This window comes from Chamaea fasciata, unplaced genomic scaffold, assembly GCF_029207755.1.
Source record: "Chamaea fasciata isolate MVZ Bird 193981 ecotype frontalis unplaced genomic scaffold, bChaFas1.0.hap1 SCAF_5, whole genome shotgun sequence".
In the NCBI taxonomy this organism is placed as follows: domain Eukaryota; kingdom Metazoa; phylum Chordata; class Aves; order Passeriformes; family Sylviidae; genus Chamaea; species Chamaea fasciata.
Window position 1 is genome coordinate 27,214,111 of NW_027094090.1, and position 22,454 is coordinate 27,236,564.

General features: G+C 35.5%; 2 protein-coding genes across 3 annotated transcripts in view; one reads left to right on the forward strand and one right to left on the reverse strand.

The window, feature by feature from the left end:
* Positions 1 to 12,931, reverse strand: part of LRRN3 (leucine rich repeat neuronal 3) — a 31,610-nt gene extending 18,679 nt beyond the window's left edge. The window contains exon 1 of the mRNA XM_066183073.1: positions 12,689 to 12,931. The gene's annotated coding sequence lies outside the window, so the exon portion shown is untranslated. The remainder of the gene's footprint in view (positions 1 to 12,688) is intronic.
* The window catches only part of IMMP2L (inner mitochondrial membrane peptidase subunit 2), a 410,658-nt gene that overhangs the window by 184,616 nt on the left and 203,588 nt on the right, over positions 1 to 22,454 (forward strand). The window lies entirely within an intron of this gene.

Sequence of the window (22,454 nt, forward strand, 5' to 3'; positions counted from 1 at the left end):
GACAAAGAGTGCCTCTGGGGCTTAGGCTTGTACAGTCACAAAAACCTTATCTTTCTGAGATAACCACATTGACCTACAATGCCTCTGGCTGTGGAAATGGTGGATTTGAGGACAGGAACTTCAAAAATGGGGTCTCAAACCTCATTAATGGTATGAAAAGCAAAAATCATCACAAGCCACTCTTTTCCACATGTGCAATAAGATTTCTGACTGCTCTTTCCTCTCTGCCTTCTGTCAGAGATCTAGTCAACAATCAGGTCAAATTTGCATTAGTTTGTTTCTGGTGTTAAGAATAAAAATGAATTTCTATTTAACCAAAGCACATCCTAATGAAGGACCTACAGTTAAAGAGACTGACTGTGATGTTTTATTGAGAAGAAAAGCATTGCACAGACAAATCATCTGGAGGGTTCATTACAGACACAAAATTGTTGCTCTCTCATCTTGAAACAAGCCTATGGCCTGACATTCAATCAGAGCAAGAATGGTATTTATTAAATCTCACATTCACTAAGTCTCAAATTAAGGTAACTTACTTATTAAGGCAAATAAACTGAAGAATACTTATTTTTTAATATATTTTTATTTTATTAGTTTGTGGGCTTGTGCTTTCACTTGAAGATGTGCTTTGGGACTTCAACCAATGAGTGACTTTTAAAAAAGTTTCTTTCTGTCCCTTTATCACATATGTTTAATAGACTTATTTTATCTGTTTATTTACCTAGACCAATGTAAGACAAACCACAAATGCAGGATTTTGTTTATAAATAAAATTATTTTTAGATTTTTACCATTAATAGCTCAGTATTTGTTGCTCTTGAAAGTGTACTTAGAGCAGGTATTGTTTACATAAGACCTAAAGTAAGTGACAGATAGAGAGATAGTACTGACTCAAGTGCTTACATACAGATAGATTGTACAAAATGAAACCTCTGTGCTGTTGAGTGGCTTTGCATATCTATACCCAGTGTGCCTAAATGTAATGAAATGGTTATAAATTCTCATAAGCTGATGGAAGATTTGATGCACTTAAATAACTAATCTCAATATTTCTTAGTAGAAATTAAATTTTATCTAGTATTTTGACTCTACTTTTTCTTTTAATAGAGGTGTAGATTACAGTTTATTGATGTTTGCATCTTTGGTAATTGTTTTGCATCTCACAAATGGTTGAATACATGCATAACATATTAGAATTGCCATTAAGCAAATGATTCTGAATTAATGTTTTTCCTCTCTATGCTATGCAAAACAAATTTTCCCCAATTAATTTACAATTGATTACTCTATAGCATGTCCCAAGGGAATGCAAAAAAAGGTCTGTTTATATGTTCCCTGCTATTGTGTTTCTTATTGTGTTTAGTTTGATTAAACCAAGCATCACAAGAATCCAAAGGGAAGCATATGCTCATAGCAGTAATGTCTGAGACACTTTTAGTTTGAATGCTTCCCGAAGCCTCAATACAGAATGAGCCTCTATTAGTTTACCCTTCCAATCCAAGAGGATGCTTTCAGATCTGTTCAAAACTTCTAACCTGTTCAGAGGCTGTACATGTGCTCTTGTTTTGCTTGTCAATCTAATGCTATAGTTTGCAGTTTTAGCTACATGCCAAAATCCCCATCCCTGATAACCATAGGGAAAAAATGTATCTGGGCTTATTTTCTTCTGCTAAGATGTTCCTTAGCTTTTGTATTCTTTCCAAGTATGTGATGATCTAGAAGAAGTCATCAGAGATAAGTAAAAGAGGCAGAGCAGCATTTACTGGTTAGACCTTGTGAAAAAGCTAACAGGAAGAATATTCAAACATACAAATGCTTATTTAAATCCAAAGACTTTTTAATTTTTGATTATTCCATTTCAATTACAAATTTAGAAATATTTTTATGATCTTAATGGGAAAATCATGTATTTGGAAAGAGGAGTCAGGATGTATCCAAGTATTTTCCTCTATTCTATTAAAAAATATTTTCATGTGGAAACCAGAAAAAACAATTACTGGAAGATGGGAAAAAATGCTTAATGATATGTTAACTATAAACTATAAATTATGAGTCCTGGCCTGGTTCCTGAGCAGACTACTTGGATAAAAGCCTGTCTCTAGCACCAGGGGTTGTGGATCTCCAGTGGACACAGAGACTCCTTTCCAGGCTTCAAAAGTGAAAAAAATGTCAGACTTTTCCCTAAGGTATGTTCATTAATGGATAACTTCAGTTGACTCCCTTTTTATCGTTCTGGTTACTTTGTACTACATTGCAAGACATCTCCTCATAAATTATATGGGGCCTAGACATGTAGCAAAGAGTTCTGCATTTTGGGGAGGGAGGACATATAATTAATGAGCAACTGCAAAATCCTTTAATTCTTATTTTGAACGAAACCTTCAACAGATGATGAGAATTGGAGATCTTCATAATTATTATCATAGAATCATAGAATAATTTGGGTTTAAAGGGACGTTAAAGATAATTTTATTTCCAACCCATTCCACCATGGGCAGAGGTACCTTCCACTCTACCAGGTTGCTTGGATCCCTGTTATGCTTTGGAAGATGATATCCTGTACATCATTAAAAAAGTTTTGAAAGCTTTACTTATTTGCTTTAGATGTCTACTAGAACTGTAATTAAAAATTAAAAAAATAAAGAAGAAAGCAACTATCAGGTTGGACAGAGTATACATTTTTTCTCCATACAGCTCCTAATCTTTGTTTTTAATTTGCACATAAACCGTAAAGAAAATGAGTTTGCAAAATACAAACAATATTCTTTCTTTAATATGCTTTCTTAAAACTTTCAGAAAATACATGCACATGCTGGCACATGAAGTTCTGAATTCTCTGTGGTGCTGAGAGATCCTGATAGAAGTGCACAATATTATTCTTTTATAGGCTGCTCTGTACCTCAGAAATAAACTGAGTAACATGTGGCAGTTGCTAGGGTAACCAGTTTTTGCATTTTGCAGAAAAAGTCCAAGAATAAAACACATGTAAATTGGCAGTGTGGAAAGCAGTATCACACACAGTCTCATATTCTCAATTTGTTTTTTATGGTTTTCCTTTATACTATTTACATAACAATGAATTAGATCTGCTTCATCTTTTACTCTGAATCTCCCATACACTTGTATTTTGCATGGCTATGAAAGGCATTTAAGCATTCAACTGCTGAGCTTAAACTGGTTTTTGCCCTGTCAAACTATCTAGATTTACTGTCAATAAGATATAGCTGTGGTTGCTCTAAGTGTTGATGTTTGCTGTGTGTGATTATCAGGACATGTAAACAGAAATTAAATTGAATTTTAAAAGTTGTCCTTTGCACATAAATATGATTTCCTGTAATTGTTCAAATTACTCAAATTCCATTCAGCCTCTATCTTGAATATGAGAGTCTGAGTTAAAAACCAGCAGGCATTTAAAAAGACAAGATTTTCTTGTTCTCACAAGAGTCCCATTTAGGACTGAACTGGAATTCTTGTTAAAGCAAGCCTTTCTGTGCTTGTTTTGGAAAATATTTGTTAATAAATTCTGCAAATTACTGCATAATGACAAATGCATCCTTGTTGCAAGAAGAAGTAATTTTATAATTAATCATTAACATTTTGATTTGAGTTACATTCAAATACTTAACCCCAGTGAATGCCAACATGCAGACTTTGGCAGATGTAATGGTCATAGCAAAACATAGTCTATAGTCTCTAATTTTTTTTTGCTGAAAATTCTTCTTCTAAAACTTCTTTATTCTTCATACTTTTGAGTTCAGAGTATTCCAGTGCTAGAATATTTACTTAGGGAGTTGATATAATACCAGTGAGCAATATAATTTACTTTTTTCAGAAACATTTTTCTTTAAAAACATTATCAAATTATAGCATTTGCCCATGCTAAAGAATAGAAATGCAATCTTGTCTGCACAGGATGGTTCTAACACTTGAAAAATGCTTTAAAGGCCTTCCCAACCCTCCCTTTAAACTTAGAGCTAAGTTAATCGCATGACAATGATTTTATGCACATGCAGAACTAAGAACAGAAAGGTCTGTCTTACGTTATCTGCTGATAAGATTGAGCAAAGGCTGGAATTTAGTGCTGCAGCTTATTTTTGTCCTGCTTTATACTCCATGGCTTCCATGAGGTTACAGGTATTATAATTGTGTGGTTCTAGTTTGTTGCTTTTTCCAAAATTAGGACTTAAAACGATGTCCATTTAATAATCTGTAAAAGGGTACTCTAAATTTCAGGAAAAATTAATTGACCAATTTGTGTTTCTTAAATTGCTCCAGCAGAGTATCTTGATAATCTTGATACTGGAGGAAGTAATCTTGATATTGGCGATAACTATGGAAACTCAGCATAAATAATACCTTCAAACTGACAAGTTTTTTAGCAGAACCACTTCTCATGAAACTCATTGCAGGTTTATAATATGTAAAGAGTGAAGTGGTTTAAGTATAGTCACTACATGAGGTAAAATACCACTCTAGGAAGTTAAAGCCAAAGTTTAGCACTTAATATGAATTGGTTGTAATGCTAACTGTAATTAATGATTGCTAATGCTGTATTTTTTAAGCTGTGTATAAAACTGGAGTGTATTCAGCTCCAGATCTTTGGAAAACACTGAACACCTGGCTAAGCAGAAACAAAGAGATTACAAATTAAGATGGTAATGTTTCAGGGAATCATGCTTCCCTCTTCCTAGAAAATAGTTGCTTTCTGTTAACTGAATAAATATGGTGTGTTATTTTAAAAATTTTAAACAAGCTAGTAGGACATTTAAACCATTTTTAGTGTCCTGCTGGGATTTCATTGAATTACTCTTCTCTTGGTAGGTAACATCAAAGCAAATATTGCCTTGTGACCAAATGGAGTTTTATTTCCTTTAGCACTCCAGCAGACTGTCCGCCTTTTCAGAATTTTCAGCTCCATACAACTAGCTTAGAGACAGATTGAACAGTGCCCTTCACCTCTAGTAACATCTAAATTGCTCTCATCTGATGCAGTCATACCAAGACATCTAGGCAGCCTCCGATGCCGGTAGTGCTGTATTTGTTACCCAAGGCAGTGTTGGCAGAGAAGCAAGCCTTTCTGTGAGAGGATTATCATGGGATAGTCAAGTGGAAGGGATCTCAGCAACTCTTTAGTCCAACCTCCCACTCAAAGCAAAGTCTGCTTTTATGCCAGACCAGCTCATGGAAGGTAAAAATTAAACTGGAGTTTCTTACTACTTGCAAATCTTGTTCTTTGACCATTCCATTGCAAACAGATCAGGCTGGATTCAATATTGTACTCTGACATGCCAAACAAAATTTATTTTAAAGCAATGCTAATGCAAATTTAATTTTTATGGAATTGAACATTTTCCTCAGCTCTGAGCATTGATTACTCCCTATTGTAAAAATAAATATCTACATTGCAATTAATGATGGAGTAGATTAACAGAATTTCATCAGACTTTTTGAAAGTTTGTCTAACCTCTATGTGAGAGATTAAATACTCGTATAGTGGATTTATGCCACAACTTTTAATGTGCTTGCCACTGAGTGGTTGTAAATGGGCAGTCCACAATCTTAACATAACTATTATAGTTTCCCTGCCACATTTTTGTCAGGCACAGATATTGTGTGTTTATTTAAACTTTTTGATCTTTTTTTCTTAATTTTTAATGTTTTCTGTACTTGTTTGTTGTTGCTAGGATTGACATAATGGCATACCAATACAAGATGCTTTTTGAAGAACTGATACGTAAACCAAATTTAAAATAAAGATTAAATACTTAATCCACATTCACCTAAGATAAATGGAGATTTTATTTTGTTTCTTTTTGTGAACTTTTAGTAAACCTCAGAGGCCGCCAGAGCAATAATGAAAATAACATCTGAAAACCAGCAAGTTTATGGATTTTCCAACCCTTAAAAGAGTAAAGGGTATTTCAGTATGGAGCAGAAGGCCAGGACCTCCACGTATGCAAAATCCAGATATATGGATCTATATACTTTGCCTGAACTGAAAAGACCAGAGATCCTAAATGTACTTAATAATTTGGACAATATATAGGTAATTTAAGATTTTAGCATTAAAATCTTTGAAATTGTATGTTATTTTAGTTATCTATTCTACTTACAGTTTACTGTTAAATACCTGCTGAAGGCCATATTTAAATGCCTAATAAAGTCAGTTGGATCTGCATTGCCTTGAGAAGCCTCATTAAAATGACTCTATGCACTAATATCCAAGGTGATTGCTTCCTATCAGAGGGAGTGTAGGGTTTTTATAATGTATTCCCCAACATGCATATTATCCTTGGGTGGAAGTAAGAAATGCAGAAATACTTCTGTGCAGTTCCTCAGATTGACTAGCTCTTCTTTCTGCCCAGGAAAGAGTTTAGCAGTTTGGCTGCTGCTGTTGGAAGACAGAGTACTTTTCCTTTTGTGTTTCTGCAGCTTAGAGCTTGAAGTCTAACTCTTGAATAGTATGCTGAATATCCTTTTTGTCTCTTATTTTACAATAAAAATAACATTACTGAAAGTGTGTTTGTCTGACAAAATATTGATGACTTGATAATCTATATCAAAGCAACATTCAGAAGAATATGTTACCTGAATTATACATGCTGGGTGAAATTGCTATTCAGACAAACATTTCTAGCTTACAGATCATTATATTTGCAATTACCTCATTTTTTCTTCGCTCACCTCATAAGGATACCTCTATAAATGGGTACAATCGTTATTAATCATTCTATTTCTCTCAAGTGCTGTTGAGTTTTAGCCTTGTATTGGGCTTACTAGCAAGTAACTGGCCAAACACATTAAAATGAAATAGTAAAATTACTGTACTGTGAGAGTGTGATGAAATAGCAGCTCTACAGTCTCAGCTGTCTTTTCAGAAAGTTAATATGGTACGTCTTGTGCAAAAAAGAAATATATGTTAAAAATGGTGCAATATACGCGATATATCTAGAAAAATCTTTTAGTGTTATACTTAGGAGAGTAACCTAAGTAACTATGTTTTGTTATAAAGTGATATTAAATAGAAGTTGTGCAGAGATTGTCCCTCAAGCTACAGTGGTAATGAAGCACCACTTAACTGTAATTATATTTTTCATACTAAAGGGCTTTTTTTTTACTTGTGTAGAATTTGTCAAGATAAAATACTGTATTTCATTAACTGATTGAATAGTTTCAGAGCATCCTTTTGCAGTTGCAGAGACAGGGAGAATTTTTGCAGCACTGCCTGATTTCTGTATGGAATACAAAAGAGAGCAGTTTAGTATTATGCAGTGGGTTTGGAGTTGCTGTTACACAGAAAAGAGTTTTTTTTTCTGGAATACGCATCTCCCATGTGAGCCTTGACCAGAGTGGGCTCTCCCGTCTCTCAGCTCTTTCCATGGCATGCAACATGGAGCCAGCTGGGGTGGGGAGCTCAGCAGGTAACTCTGCATTTGGGTGGAAACACTGCACTGCACTGTACTGCACTTGGGTGAATTAGCTCACTGTTAAGTGTCATCTGCAAAAATTGCTGATGCTTGACATGACCTCTAGAGAAAGCTTCTTTCCAGAGGGGAGAGGAAGTTCAGTGACTTGAGAGAACTTGGCAACAGGAATGAGCTTGGGGTGAAGAAACAAATCTCTCTCTCTAGTCTTTCTATTTATAGCTACAGTGACACTAGCTAAAATCTTTGAGAAAAGTTTCTGTTTTCACATAAAAATTATTCCTGTCAAGATAAAAAATTTTATTAGGTCTTTAGGTACTGAATAAATCACATAAATATGATATAAATAGCGACACATATATATCTGTTTTCAGCAGATTTATGCTACAATTGTAAAGTAGGAGACATTTGTATTTATCCTTATTCAGGGCATGAGTCCCGTAATTGTACTTATTTAAATGCCTCCCAAATCTGGTATATATTTCTCATTCTATTTCAAATAAGAACGACTTTTTGTTTTAGCATCATGACAAAACTAACCAACCCAGTTTCCTTTAACTTCTCAACACGACACTCGGAGAGCCCTAGTAATGTCTGACCATCATGTTGCTTTTTCAAAGACAATTTGGGAGTCATCTTTTCTTATCAAGGGTGATTGTATAATGGAATACTATACTATGGAGTACTATGGCAATTTAAAAAAAATGTCTCAATGCACAACTTTGCTCTTTATTGTGTGTTCTATTACACCACGCTTTTTTTATTATTCCATAATTTATTAAATAAGTAATTTCTAAAACTGTCTGATCCGTAGACATATAATTGTATCAAAACATTTATTCTTCACTTTTTTATACTCTTAGCTGGATGCTCAGGGATTTTTGGTACAGCTGAACTTAAGATTTGTACATTTTTAATGCCAAATGTTATAGAGAATTTAAAGTATTTCCTGGCAGACTGGTTGCTATTGGCATAACAATAAATGTCTATTAAAAGACTCTTGGGGTAATACTAATAATTAGTAAACATTTTGAAAAAATATTCCCTGTAGGATTTCATTTTGCTTTGCAGTGTTTACCTCTGAATACAGATGCTTATTCAGGAAAGAGAAAAGGTAAATGATTTCTTTTGTGCCAGTGTTGTCAAAAAGCATTTCCCAGTTTGACTGAGGCGGGGAGCTGGGAGCACAAAAGAGGCAAAAATTCTTTTCTACTCTAACACAGAGGTCAGTAAAGTTAAGCTACCATTAAATTTGGGGCAGACATTTTAATGAATTCCAGAAATACAATAACTGAATAGGAATAATGTGACTACAGAGATCCTATTTCTTATTTCCTTTGAATTAGACCACTGCTGCTTGTGGCCAAGCTGAAGGAGAGTTGAGATAAATCTTTTGTGAAAAATAAGTATTTCTAAATGAAGGATAATGGTTTTGAGGATATGCTGTATAAATTTGTGATTATAAAATGAAACTTCCCCTTCATTTTAATGTCTGCATTTGTTTTTGCTTTGAAGAAAAGCAAGCAGTTTGGTGAATGCTAGGGGAGAGAGCAGGCCTGTAGCTTGCAATATGGTTGATGTTCCATGTATAAAGAATATGAAATCCTGGTGGGAGAGGGTAATTAGATCAAGCAAAATTGTGGAAGTAGTTTGTATTTGGCCCTCAAAATTCTCTTTCTCACAAGGTGTCACATTCAGCTACTCCACAAAGAACCCAATGTGAAAAAATCTTATTGACATCCATATTGGATCTTTCTCTGGTGCAGATGAGTATAGCTCCATGTGCTGTGCGAATAAACGTTTATCAGTTCAGTTGAGGATATGAATTTATTGAGGAAAAAATGATGAAATAATATATAAATTTTGTGTATAACACTGAAGGTCATACTGTTTATTTAAATAGGCTCTTTATGAACGACACTATTCCACAATAACAGCTTTTAAACAGTTTGTGGACTGGTCAGTTGAATAAGTAAAAGGCATGGTAGTTCCTTTTTACAGTTACATTACAGTTTTAATGAGAAGCATTGATTTTTCTCTTAATAGTAATGTGTTTAATGACCTTTCTAATGACATCTGTCACTACTGTTTCTTCTCAAATTCTACTGGCATTTTCTTTCAGTGAAGCAAAGGATTTTAATTGTTTGTTGTGTTGTTAGCATGAGAATTAGTATTCTTTTAAAGTAGTATGAAGGCTTGTAGAAGGCATTTTTTTCTGTTAAAAAATAATTAGAATATTTGATCCTCAGAATAATTTTAGAACCTGTCCATTCCTTTGTCTTCAGAAAATAGTTCCTTGAGTGTTACACGTGAAATTGGTTTTTCATTGTCAGTTTTTGCTACCTGATATTGAGTAGAGTTTGTGGTATTTGACATGGAGGAGTATGTTAAGGTAGTTTCTGACAGTGTCTCTCTCAAGAGTTTTGTTTTTCCTTCAACTTTTAATGGAAATATCTGAAGAAAGGATATATGAATTACCTAAAACATTAATATACCACAAATCACTAAAACCATCTATATATAGTTCAAAAAAGGTATCATTTTTCTCTCTGTGGTGACTTTTGTTTCAATTGTAGATAGAGCTCTTTTGTTTTCTACTGCTTATATTCTATTGTTTTAATACTCTAAAACTTGGCTATTAAATACCAGTCTGACATCAGTTAAAGTGATTGTCAGCAAGCAGCAAAGCTTTTGGTTTGCTTGTAATTATTAATATAATAAAGGTTATGGGTGAGAGTTAAAGGAAGTGGTCCCAGCACCCCTAAATGGTTCACTCGCTCTTGCCAACACTTAGTTTTGTTTTCTAGTGACAAGGAGCAAGTGTTTACAAGTGAAAAGCAGGACATGAGTATTTCCATAAGCTACTCAATCTTGATCAGTTAACAAAGATTATACATTATATTTTTTGATCTGCATTACAGGTAGCAACATTGCTTAGTTGATCTGGTCTAATTCAGGCGCAAGAATGAAGTACTCACCCACTTCAGGGTACTCCAAGCAGGCATGCTCCGATGTCATGCTCAGAGCTGCCACCCTAAAAGGCGGGACTTCGGGGTTACCATAACAACATCAGCCAGTCGTTGGCTCACACTACAACATTATTGCAGGAGCTTTGAGGGAGTATTAACCAAAATACAGTCACCATACATTTTGCCTGGTTTGCTGGTTAAGAATGTCTGTGCTGTGTAGAGATGCTCCATCTACAGCATATGTACTCTGTACATGTGTGATTGAAATGGCCACATTTTTCTGAAGCTCTTTGGCATATCTGTATAATATTTTGAAGTAGCACATTAGAGTATATGTGGCAAAACCCAAGATGCATTTGTGTAAAGTTACTCATATTTACTTATTTTCTACATTAAAAATGAATAAGGATAGATGTTCAGGAAAGCTGAGCAGCTACCAAGGCATGTAGAAAAAGTTTCCTCTGAGTAGTCCTTTGCACATAGCATGAAGAAATCAGAATCTGATTTTTCCTCTACTTATTTTATAGCACATTTTGTAAAAATTCAAACCAGGAGCTGGAAATGCTTGTTTTAACAACTAAAGTGCACGTGCAGTGTGAATGACAACAGGATATTTAATTAATTAGACTAGAGATTGTGTTTCATATAATAAAATAAGTCAGCTTGCTTTAAACAGGTTTCACAGATCTTCTGAAATATAGGAAGCAACCTTGCCAATAGCAGGAGCTAATGCTTCAATACCTTTCATTTTGTACTCTGAAAAGAAAACCTCTTCTTAAGCTCATTCATTTTCCAGAGGGATGTCGAATGCTGTAGCATATTGTCAGAGCTGCTTTATTGTCACCATTTACAAAGGTCACCTGAATTAATTGACTTCTTACCATACATATTGTTAAGCTACCCATTTCCTGACATTTTTGGAAAGGTGACAGACTTGAAGCCAGTGGCTATCTGTTGATGGCTCTTTCACAGTATTTGTTTCTCAGAACACACTAGGTCTAAAATTACAAGCAAATAATTACATTGGTGCAAAGGAACAGAATCTTTATGATGTTCTCCAGAGTGCATGGGAGTGAGGGGGCTGAAGGGAGAAAAAGGGGTAGGAGAAATAATCAAAATACTGAGGTGTTTTTAATACAGATGTAGTACTCTAAAAAGCAAACAAAAACATACAGGAAGATGCAGATTGTATTTTTTTTTCACTTTGAAGCATGCATTAGAGGGCTAAGCTGTCTTTTTCATGGTTTAAAGTAAAATCTATCTCTCTCTTTCACTGATGCCTGAATCACAGATCCATGCTGATGCACTTTACTGAATGTGTTTTCATCTGAATGCTGAGGTACTCTCATACTGCATGGAAGAAATGGCATACACATGCATAAGCACAAGCACATTAGACAACTGTAGTGCTTGCCTGGAATTTTAAGTTGATTAAATTGGTTAAATAGAAAATCACTGATATTTTTCTAGCCCCCTGCATTTGCTGCCTTCTCATTCCCCCTGTGTTGGGCTCTCTTTCTCATCAGCAGTGCTGGGCAAAAACTCCAGCTAGACATGTGAAAACAAAGACATGGAAAGCAAAGACAAATAGTTCTGAGCCTTGCTATGCTAAAACAGGCAAAGCTTTTATAGTGATGGATTTAAACACTCTCCTTCCATGTAAATAGAGGCACCCTGCTGAGATCCTGTTAATTACCAAAGAAGATTAGAACTCCTCTGCTGAACGTGATCCTTTTTACCTAACGCGTCCGTTCCAGCTGCATCAGTAATCAGACATTCACACTGTCCCTTCTGACTGGAAAGGGGATGTTTTTAAGCGAAGTCATTTTGCCACGATCCTTAAGATGTAGCCTGGCAGAAATTCAATAACTGTTTGTGATATGCTCATCCAGCCTCATTGCTCAGTGGTTTTTAGGTCTTGACATAAACAGCATTTCCCTTAATCCTAGCACTGGAGAGAAGAAAGGAGACTGTCCTGTATCTTGTTTTACGGGTTTCAAAACACAGAGGAAGTGTTTAATTTGATATTGCCTCTGAAACATCAGTGGAAACATTCTCCTTTTATATTTTTTATCCGTTGATGTTCTTTCAAGCTATCAAATGCACAAATCTGATACTATTGCAAGCATATTTAGATTATCTCTGGCATAAAAAACATATTGCATTTGCATTTCTGTTCAGAAAGTAAAATGTGAAAATAGACTTGTAAGATAACTTTCCAAAAAGAAGAAAGGGGAAAGAGTCTAGAAGTTAAGATAAAAGCCAGGGTAAAATTGAAAATAAAAAGGAACTTACCCTATAATAAGAGTAGTTTCAGAGCTGGAGGAGTTCTTGCATCTCAGTGATTTTGAATCCTTAGTTCAGGTAGCGACATACTTGTATTAAAGCCAGAGTCTGTATAGATGAGCACACATGTATGTATGGGTGTGAGTCAGTGTGCATGCGTGTGTCTAACAGTCTATAATACAAAGATGTATCTATTGATATCCTACAACATGAGAGACTCTCTGTGCTGCCAGCTGAGATCCCTTGCGTTTGCCAGGCGCTGTTGCTGCCTGGCTGTCTGAGGCTCGCAATCCAGCGGAGAGAGGAGGCGGGGGTGGGGTGGGGGGGGGGAGAGAGATGCTCGCTAGCTGCTCTTATTTCTCCTTGTTTCCATGGTGGTTAGCGGTGCATCGCTCAGGCGTTCGGCTGTCACAGTGACATGGTGCTGCTGTTCGGCGGTGGTTAATAGCGGAGCCCCTGGGCTCCCCAGAGAGGAGCGGGTGCCTGGCTGTGCCCGGCTGCGCGCCCGCGGGGAGAGGTCTGTGCGCGCCGCTGCCGCTGCTGCTCGGGCACGGGAGCGCGGAGCCAGCCCGTGCGCGCGCCCAGATACCGCTTCCGATTTGTGGGAGCTACAGGACATGCTTTCTGTCTGTGCACAACAGACTGGGAGGTCCACATTTGCTCCCCCCGCACCCCTTTCTAATTTATTGATTTATTTTTCTTTTAAGGGCCGTTTTCTGTACTCAGAACAACTTATTAGACATCACTGAAGTTCTGCAAAGGCTGCTGTAGTTCAGAGGATACTGTATGATGAAACGTTTCGGGAAAAATGTGTTGTGCCTCGCCCCCCGTTTTGGTGCCTTTTTTTTTTTTAAGCTTAAGACTGGAAAAGATTTTATTATTCTTCCTCTTCCAAATTTTGTCAAATATTACCTTTTACTACCTGTGCTTATCAGTAGAAAGTAAGAGCAATAGTACATCTTCCCGAGAAATAACATTTCAGAATGAACTGTGAAAGGGATCGGTTTAATAAAAAGTCAGTTTCTCTCAATCTCTCTCTTCTTGAGTCTATCTTTTATGGCCATCCAATTATATAAACAATAGGATACCCAGATTTTTCCTTCCCTTTCTTTCTTCTTTCTCCCTTTGTGCCATGCTCTTTGGTGAATGATTTATTTTTTCCCTGTTTATTCTGTGCCCATGACCAAAGGCCATACAAACTATGAAGGTTTTAAAACCTATAGAATAATTTGTGATTATCATCACCCCTTCTCCTAGATATACAAAACAGTAAATGAGATGTTGTTAGGAAAAGGTTTTTTCATCATATATGCTGTTTATGTAAAAGAAATGACTTTATAATAGGAGATGATAAATAATGAAGCACAAAGACTTGGTTATCAACAGGTCAAAAAGAAGAAAATGTTGGATCTCTTGCGTGAATTCTGTCCCACAGCCCTGAGCAAGTCAGGCCACCCTCTAGTGGACTGAAGGGAGATGTGGTTCTCATTTCACACTCGTCTGCTTTGAGAAAGAAAGGCTCACGGTCTTGTCTAATAAGAGCATGAAAAATTTCTGAAGATTAGTAAATGGCGTGAATTAATGTACCTTTTGCAAAAGCAATAGCACCAAAATTTTACAATAAAATGGTCGCTATTTTATGAATACCGAATTTCATCTCAATTCACTTTGAGTCTGAGATCTTGGACTGCATTATTTTTTATTTTTAATTTTTTTTGGTAAGAAAATAATTTTATTATTCATAAAATCACTTATTATGAAAAGAGAATTAAATTAATGCCACCATTCTGAATAAATTTCAGGTTGTTATAATAGGCTAGGGCAAATTTTACAAAACTACTCCTGTTAGACTCACCAGTACTTACACTGTGGCTTTACTGTTAAAGCAGTCTTTTCCTTCTGCCTCCAATTTTTGAATACTGCACTTAAGGTAACTAAAGTGAACAAAGTGTTAAACTTTTCTAAGCTGTCTGCTGGTCATTTTTCACTCATCCAACTAAGTGGGACTGTTTCATACATGAAATAATAGCATTAAAGTGACTGATTAAATGAGAATAGGTGCGTTACTCTGGGCCAGGGAAAGGCCAAGTGGCCTTTTCATTTTCTCTCATTCTTTGTTATGGATATTCAGATATTTTTCTAATGTGACTTAAAGAGTTATATCAAAAAAGTTGGGGCTAACACATCTTTAGTTACCTTTCTGGTCTTCTTGCCTGAGGTTGGGATAGGGAAAACTAAGATCCAGAAGGATCTCACATCATCTTTCCTCAGTGTCTAACAGTCTATAATACAAAGATGTATCTATTGATATCCTACAACATGAGAGACTCTCTGTGCTGCCTCAGGGCTCATTGGTGAAACCTCGTTTCTCCTTTGCCCCCAAGAGATGGCTCTTGGAGCCTGTGATGTACGTAATGGTCACCAGTATGAGCTCTAAATGCAAGCCATTTTAAACTTCCAAGTCAATCTACAAGCCTTCCCTGCTGCACAACATCGTGTCCCGTGTTGGATGGGATAATGCTCAGCATGTTTTAAGTAAGCACAACCCAAAGCCAGAAGAGTAAGACTTCCTGTCACAAGAAAAATGGAAATCTTTCCTGATCTCAGCCCTCTCCTACCTCTCCCCCATGAAAGATATTAACCTGTGCTACCGGGGTGGGATTGTGGGTGGAGTAAGAGACAAGAAAGTTTCAAAAAGTTTGGAAATAGTGGAACATGTTCTTTTAAAGACGACTGAAAACTGCTATTTCTCATATCATCCATTGGAGAAACAGATGATCTGGAGAAAGGTAGATAGATAGGGACCAGCATTGCCCTATGTGAAATCTTTCTTGGATTTTACCCCTAACCTCCTCATGAACTCACTGTTGTTCATTCGATATCTGGCTTTCTAATTAACATGAGAATCATGCAAAAACATATCCAGTGATTTGACATGTGAAATTAAGATTAGAGAAGTGCTTCATTTTGGTTGATTGGTATGAACTGTGTAATTAGAGGGGTAGATAATTAAATCAACTAAAGTATACTTGTGTAAAGAAAGTGAGTTCTTATGATAGACTATATATGCAATTAAAGTACTTCCTTGATAGGCATACATTTACATATTAGTTAAAATGTTATTAAATCATGATAAAATTCTGTTTCTTAAAAAAAGGTGAAGTATTTAAATTTTATAATTTAGGTAATGCTAAAGAATATTTTTTCAAGCTATCTGCAGGAGAAAAATGTCTTTTCTAACCAAAATAATTACAATTATTAATGTTCATTAAGTTATTTTTCTGCTGATTTCTCTATGATGCCTGGAGGTTTTAAAATGGCAAGGTAATCTATTCTATGAAAATCATATATATAGCTTAGTAGGTTACAGGATAGAAAAAAATTCTCTCAGACTGAGAGACAATGAAATTAATGCAGACTAACTCCAGCAATTTATTTAGCATACATTTTATCTGATTACTGAGTGCACATTAAATAAACTAATTAATTATTTGTTTGTAATGGACAATAAACACAGTCCATAAACCCCTTAGTTATTAAAATAAAATGATTCTGTGTCTTCATTTTTCTCGAAATTGGACAATGATTTCAAAACTTTTTCCTGTTTTTCATTATGTAGAAAGGCAGAGCATCCTTGGGCCTCCCTATCCTTTTCTGTGGTTCAGGATTAACCATGATCATTTCTAGTGTTTTCAGTCTGTGAGAACACAGCTCTGTTTAGAATGCAGCAAGAATAGTTAGAAACTGTAATAAATACTATGCAGTTACAGTAAAAATCCCACAATTATTTGATTTAAATTCTAAGATGATACACTTTATATCAGAAATTGGCAATTAATTTTTTTTTTTTTTTGAAGTGTGTATGCATGCAGATCATGTCCATGTGTAAAAGAGACAACACTTTTGGAACACCTTTTTCACCTATGACTGCACGTGCTCCTATCCTGGTTTCTGAGGCACTGTGACTACAAGGAGGAGGCTCAGTGGTGGCAATTGTCACTTTCTTCTTGTAGAGTAAAGTGCCCATAGGGGAAAAAAAGAGGTGAGCTAGCGTTTATTTGACAGATTAATTCTTGGCAGTTCTGCAAAGCACACCCTTATTGTATCGTCCATGTGGGTTGTGGGGAGGTATTCCTTTCTGAGCAAAGGTCAGTTTCAAAGAAATCTGTGTTGTGGTGTCATCAGTTAATTTATTAATTGACTAATTAATTTTAGCCAGTTGTCATTGTGTGTTTTACCTGGAAGAGAGAAAAAAGAGCCACCATTTCATGTAACCATGTTCTGCCAGCATTTTCATTGCAATGTCATCAACCTGACATTGTCATGTGCATTTTTAGATATTCTGGCCAGGCTATTGACATTTTCCTAAAAGGGCTATGCTCCCATACAGACTAATTTTTATTAATATGTATCTATCCTAAACTGAATCATTTTTTCAGTGATAAACAAAAGCAACATTTCTGGCTCTCCTTCTTTGTCTTTTTTGAGGATGAAAGGCTTGTTGCCAACAATGAATTCAAATTTCTAGAGTTGCACTTCGTAATGGAAAATGCTATATCAGATTACTTAACCTGCTATGAAATTTCTTTTATCGGATCTGAGAGTAAGTGTTGATCCAATAGAGCAAGAGCAGATGGAAACAAATCTGTAAAGAATTTGACATAAGGAAAAATTCACTTATACACAAAGCCCCAGTTACTTGATTAAATGCTATGTAGGTAGTAGGTGCTATATGACTTGGCAAAATCTGAAACTGCATAGTGAAGCGCCTTATAGTAAAGGCATATTCAGTCATGTGTGATGGGGTTGAATGAAAGAGGTGAGGAGCTGATTTTGGTGATCAAGGAGATATTTCCGACTCCAGAAAACTTGCCTATTCATGTAGCAACTGTTTTCTATGAAACAAGAAGTATGAGATCCCTGGCAAAAGCTATAGTGTTCCTCCTTATAGGTCCCAGAGCCATAGTCAGCCTTCTGCAGGGGTGGCTTGAGGTCTGAAAAATCTTAATAAGTTTTGCCCCTACTGGGTCCAATACAGGATGATATCTGAGTTCTTCTGCTTTTCATCCTTGACCCTATTTTAATAGACAAGAGTCCCTGGCATACCGGTATCTGCAGAAGGCTGGAAGTGAGTCATGCATAGCAACAACCTTGCTATGTCACATGAGATTTTTAATGAAGACAGAGTAGTGAAAAGCAGCTAGAGAATCTTTATATGCAGCTGGATAAGGCAGATGAAATATCTGTAAAGCAATTTTCAAGCTCAGTGTATATGTTTAAAAATTGATTTCATCTCAGTAAGTTTATGTCTTACTTATGGTGACATCTCAGGTTTTGTAGCCTTCGTTAATTTGATATAACTTGTTGGGATCTTCTCTGTGGTGGATCTTTAAGACCGAGATACTCTTGTTGATTTCTTAAGGATCTGCTTGTTTATGATCCTTGTTTGCGGGACCCAGAAGGCGCATGGAATGTCGCAGATAGTGTCATAGCTCTTGGAGTTAATCTGTATCTAAGGCTGATGAAGAAAGTAGTAGCAGTAATGATTTGAATGTAAGGCCTAGAATTTCCATCCTGGTGGAATGGAATCCACCAGGTGTCAGTTTATTGTCATTGGGTAGTAATAGGTCTTGAAATTTCTGTCCTTATAGAGAAGCCATTTTCCATTTCTTTGTTCCTATCTATTTGCCTGTCTATGGAACATTAACTGATGTTTTATCTGAAACAGATTTGTAACTTTTCTGTTGACACTGTGTGGTGTGGCAAATGGTATGTGATCAGTGAAATGAAACCTCCTTCTCGCTATAATAATTATATTTTAAATTTAGCCACCTTCCCTGATAATGCCACATTGGTGGCAATAAATGCCCTATATGTAGTGTGCGTCTCTCAAGGGCAGAACTTCCAACTTGAATTTCTTAACTTTTTTAATGAAATGAAATGAACTATTCTTGTTGAATTTTAGTGTGGTTTAATATCAAAATGGATGGATAACAATAGATGTTCTAAATTATCTGCTTTTCAAAACTATTTGCACAAGAGCTGCATTGGTGATTTGGAAAACTTTAGAGTCACTAAGCTAAATATTAGAACTAGAATGTCATTTTGCTTTTAGTTACTTTTACTCTGAGACTGAGAGAACTATCAAATGCTTTCCAATGCCATCAATAGCATGAATTTGTCCTGGTGATGACAAGAAACAGCACAGATAAGTGCAGTGTATGTTCAGAATATGGCTACCTAAAGTATGCTAAACTATGGGAGTGTAATGGGTACAAGTCCTTAGTAGTTTAGTTTTACAATTTCATTTTTTTCAACTTGCAGATCTAGAAAATTAACTAAAAGGTCACTGGAACATAAAACATCCATACTGATTAAAACCCAAACAATGTAACTAGGAATGCAGTAAATGTCTTCTCCCTCGTCTCTAGTTTCACTGCCAAAAACTCTACACATTAAATATTTTTATTTAGATGTAGATCTATCTTTAAATCAATAAGCTGGGGGTAGAAAGAATCATGTACACCATGACTTACTGGAGGAGGAGTTGTTTCAGAGGCTTTCACATAATTTCCATTACTAAGGAAACCACTTATTTTGTCTGTGCTTGTTTTGAATAGATCTCTCATTTGAAGTCTGGTGCTCAGACACAGGATTCCATTATAGCACTGAGAAAGAGGCAAAAGAAACAAAAGAGGCATAAACCACTCCATCTTTAAGGAATGTAGCATGTTGTATTGCATGCTTATGAAAGTGTACATATCTACATATATTTGAGAGATTTGTCTATATATGTTTGCATTTTTATTATTTTGTTCCTACAAAAAGCAACATGAAAATATTAATAAATTAGGCAGGGAAAGCAGATCTTGTTACTTCCTGTACTTTGCATGCCTCTATTGTAATAACATTTGTAAAATCTGGTGTACCATTTAGGTAGCAACAAATATGAGTCCTGATTTTCACTTCCTGAAACAAAACATAATGTGAGATTGAAATAGAAAGAAATCCCAATCCATGGTTTTGGATAAAACAAGACTGCAAGGATGGCTCTGCATTCAACAGTTGATCAAACCTTTGTTTGGAAAGTGAGTCTGTTTAGGCAAAATTCTTGATGAAGTGTAAGACCTGACTGCAAATATACACCCAACCATACTTATACATATGTTAGAATTGGGTCAGCACATTTTCTCTACATGAATAGCACATATAATCTGTGCTGACCAAACACTTGTATTAACAAGCAATTGAATTAATAACCCTCTATTACCAATTATGTATGCTCAGTGAATATGCTCAGAAACAAAAAGTTTGCCTTAAGTACAGTCAGATGAATCTGGTTTGATATGTTTAAGTATTTAAATAACTTGGAACTGATTTCAAAGTATCCTCAAAGATGAGAATTGTTCACAAATAAGCTCAATGTGTTAAAGAAATGTAGAAATCCAGGAGATTACCAGGGATCTGTAGGGAAATTAAGTTTCAGGCTAATAAATATTCTTATTCAGCATGTTCTACTATATGAATTAGTTTATCAGTTAATTTTTTGTGCCAAACAGGATAGACAATTGAAAACAAAGATGGAAATTCCCATTTTTAAGGTCTACAAAGCCCTCATGTGGCAACAAAACCTGTACTATCGAAAATTAATTTCACCTATGTTTTTTGTGTGTTAATGCCAATTTACTTTGAAATTAAGGAATTTAGGTCATCAGTTATTGCTATATGATATGTCCAAAGAATAATTATTTGTAATATATGTTGCATAGTTCATGAGCCATTTTGGGTGACATAAGTTTACTTTTAAAGCTAATATGCCTCAAAGGCATTTATGTGTGTGTTTGTGTGTAGAATTATTAAGCAGCCTGTTCCTATAGATTTTTCCTGTAACTCCTTGACTGTTAAATGTATGGGAAAATGACAGCTGTGGTAAAGCTGACATGTCCTTGTCTTGACTTAGTTGAATACTTTTCGGTAAAGCAAAATAAATTAGATTGCTTAAAGATTTCAGAACTCATTTGTCTTGGCTAAGAAATATCAATTTTTTAATATTTCAGAATATTTGTGTTATTTCAATACTGTAGTGGCTATGTTTGCTTTCTACTCTTGAATTGTAAGAATTCACAACATGTTACAAGGAACACTAAAATCCTTGCTATTTATTATCCTTTAATTTATGTCTACAGCAAGAAATAAGACCTTCAGTGTTTGGTGATACTGACCATTTCTTTTATAGTGTAACTGATGTGTTTCCAAGAGAGTGCATTCAGCCTCTAACTCCCATCAGCATTACAATAAAAGAGGTGAAATCAACATTTTTTTATAAAATAACAGGGATAGGTACTTTCAGAGAAAGTTAACATCTGTTTTGTTACGAGACTATCACCAGGTGATGACTGGGACCATTTGATGCTGAGAAATAATTAAGAGTTATTAATTTAATCGGGAATTCTAATTACCAGAGAAGAGGCACTTACATTTTGTAGAAATTTAACTATTTGGTAATGGTTTAAAAGTATCATGTAAAATGCAGTAGGTAATATAAATGATTGTTTAGTGCCAAGTAAATCTTTTGATGACATCACTGTGGCGAGAAAGCAAAGGACTGGTTAAATGGGAGAAGGAGGGTGGTTTTTCCACAATAAGCAGCTCAGGGGAACATAGGAATACCATTCAGAAAGGCTGCTTGAACTTTAATAATAGAAACGGATATACACTCTAAGTAGTTGACGATGGAAGGTCATTTGGAGCCAGTAAAATATAATTCTGTTTTAAACTGTGGGCTTATTAGAACTAACTGAGAGAGAAAACACATCTCTGTATTACTGGTTGACCAAAAGGTGAGAGCTCACAGGGTGGCACAGCTGTGAAAAAAAGCAAATATTTCTGAGGATGCATCAGGATTGCTGTTCAGAGTTTTTCCAGGAGCAGTAAAGAATTGGCCACTTCACTTAGAATAATTTCAGTTATGATTTTTTTGCGCTTGAAAATCGTAGGAACCCAAAGTGGAGCACATGCAATTAAATACTACTCAGATGACAGCAGAACCCACATTACAGAGGGGTTTATAAAACCTTGTCTTGTGTAGTGTAGGAGAGTCAGGGGGAAAATAAGATTCCTGCTGATAAATACATCTCACTGGTACATAATGAGGAAAAGGTAGCAGAAGAACAAAATTTGTGTGTGACTGTGATTAAATTTAAGACTTTTTTTTTTTTTTTCTTCCCCTGTGAGTCATCACATCCTGGGATAAATTTCCAGTGGAAATAGTTTGGGTAGAAAATCAAAGCAAGAGAAATCCAAACCAACCATGACTCAGGTGAAATAAATCACTAGAAAAAAAAAAAACAACAACAACCCTCTTCAAAGATACTGATTGGCGTATTTATAAAAGAGGTGTGTTTACAAATAGCTGACTCCATGCCAACAGAAGAAAAAGCTAAACTTAATTTTTTGGAAGATCTTTCCAGTCCTTTTTTGCTTATCAAAGATTAAGCCTACTTACCAGATTTCTATATAAATCCGGTCCTTTATCTGTGTGCTCTAAAATCTGTTAAACTCTCTTTGATAATTTTGAATTTTTGTGACAATGGGAATTTCTAGCTCTTCAACTGGTGGGAATAATCTTTTTTCAATGTTAAAACAGCTTTTCTCAATATTTTCCCAGGTAAGTATAAATAAAGCAAATATGAGTTTAATATTTTACATTTACTTATATTTATAAAGTAGTGGTTTACCTATCTCTACATGAAAACAGTTCAGTGGCACTACAGGA